A 2,379-nucleotide genomic window follows, 5' to 3' on the forward strand; every position below is an offset into this window, starting at 1 on the left:
GACACCGCAGTCACAACACTGCGCCATCTCTTCGTCTCACCTCCAATTTTACGGCACTTCAATCCAACTGCTCTCACTGAAATTCATACCAATGCCGGTAGCGCTGGCCTCGGCGATGTTCTAACTCAACGAAAAACTGATTTTGACGAATATGTCATTGCTTACTCGAGCCGTTCGTTGATCTGTGTAGAACCTAATTATTCTGTCATAAAAAAGGAAAGCCTAGCCATCATCTGGGTGATCTCGAAGTATCGTCCCTACGTGTACGGCCGCCTGTTCTACATCATTACTGACCACCATTGCTTGTGTTGGTGGTCTTCTTTTAAAGACCCTACCGGTCGACTAGCCCAATGGTACCTTCGTCTCCAAGAGTACGGTATTCAAGAGTACGGTATTCAAGCTATCAATCCGTCCGGAAGCACAACGGCACCGATGCCTTGTCCCTCTCTGTCTTGCCACCTCAGCACATGTCGTGAGCTAGTAGAATGCTCTCCGTTGACACATCTCTTGTGCAACATAGCTGGCGAGCAACAACAAGATCATTGGATAGCTCGTACTTATCAGCTTCCTGTCGCATTCATCGGCGCCACCAGTACCTCGTGCTATACGCCACCAGGCTGCTCACTTCGCTATTCGCGTCGGCCTCCGGTACCGCCGTAACTAAACATCTGAAGTAGGAAGTGGCAACTTGTCATGCCTGTCTATTTTAGGTGAGAAATCTTCGCAGTCTTTCACGACGACCCACAGTACGCTAATACCGGAGCTTTTAAAACATACTCACGGCTTCGCCTTTGCTATATTTGACGTGGTACGTTCGCCTACGTTTGAAAGTATGTTCTCTCGGGCGCCGCTGCTAGCGTCGCAAGTCTGGCCTTCACACATCAGTCGACCCGATGCAGTCTCTTCGCTGCCCTTACGGCCTTTCGACCGAGTTTGGATTGGCATTTATGTACCGCTGCCATACAATGCTGTCGGAAAAGGCTGGGATATCGTAGCCCTTGATCACCTGACTCGTTATGGTGCTGAAGCTACGCTATCTCCTTGAGGTTACGGCATCTCATGTTGCGCCTTTCGTCTTTCATTGCTTCATTCTGCGCCCTGTTGCACCCAGCGAACTCTTGAGTGACAATGGGCGTGTCTTCCTTTCAGCGGTAGTGGAATATTTACTGTGAAAATGTAACATCACTCACCGGACTACTACGGCGTACCATCCGCAGACGAATGTTTCGACAGAAAGGTTTAACCGCACGTTGCGCGACATGCTCTCCATGTACTATTCCGATTAGGGCCGTATCCTACCATCCGTAACTCATGCTTAACGCAGCGCCATACAGCACACTATTGGCTTCTAACCGTTTTTTCTGTATTACGTACACGAACCTTCCTCTTTGTGGGATACGATCTTTCCTTATCGGCCAGAGGCATCCAGTGCACCATTTTCACTGAAGCTTCCCAGCACGCTGAAGAATGCCGTTGGCTCGCACGGTCTTTGAAGTCTGGAGAGAAGGGACATCAAACATCGCGCTTCGGTTCTACCCACACTGCTGACATCTTCCAACTAGGCTCTCTAGTCTAGCTTCTCGTACCATCCACGCCTCCTGCAGTAACCACGCCCCTACAACGACGACGAATTGCAGGTGATGCAGAACGCGTACACCGGCGCAGGGCACTCAGTGACTTCGAAGCCAGTCATTAGCGAACGGCTTTAGTTGGACTTACCCGTAATATTGGATGGTCGCCATGTTCGAGCTTTGTTGGATACTGGCGCTGATTATTCGATTTCTAGCAGCCAGTTAGCCGCAGTTCTCAAGAAGGTTTTCACTTCGTGAGCTGGCACACACGTTCACGTTGCGGTTGGTGATCTGATACTCCTCTAGGCATGTGCATGACCAGAGTTCAAATTCAAGGGTCAATGTTTGTAGTAAGCTGACTTGTTCTGAAAAGATGCTCGTGTGACCTGATTCTGGGCATAGATTTTCTTCGTGAATATGGCACAATTATTGACCTCCGGGATTTTAAGGTCTCGTTTTCTATTGAGAAAGCAGTGGCCCTCAGCAGTACAAAGCGACCACTCAATGTGCTTCGAGTTTACGCGGATAGTGTCTAGCTGCCACCCTGAACCAGCACCTTCGGTAAATCAAAGGCAATGCACTTCACGATAGTGACGCAATAGCCGAAACTAACGTCTCGTTACTATTGACGCAAGGAGTCTGCGTGGCCCGCAGTTTGATCCATCTTCACTGTGGTCGGTCAAAGGTACTTATTACCAATTTTCCGCACGAATATCGGCATCTTTTCGTAATACTTCCGCAGCTTTAGCCGAACGCATCTCTGATGTCTCCGAGTGCTTGTCCGCAGAAACCATGCAACCACCCACAT

Source organism: Amblyomma maculatum, chromosome 1 (genome assembly GCF_055883805.1).
Source record: "Amblyomma maculatum isolate TAMU_Amacu chromosome 1, ASM5588380v1, whole genome shotgun sequence".
Classification (NCBI taxonomy): Eukaryota; Metazoa; Arthropoda; class Arachnida; order Ixodida; family Ixodidae; genus Amblyomma; species Amblyomma maculatum.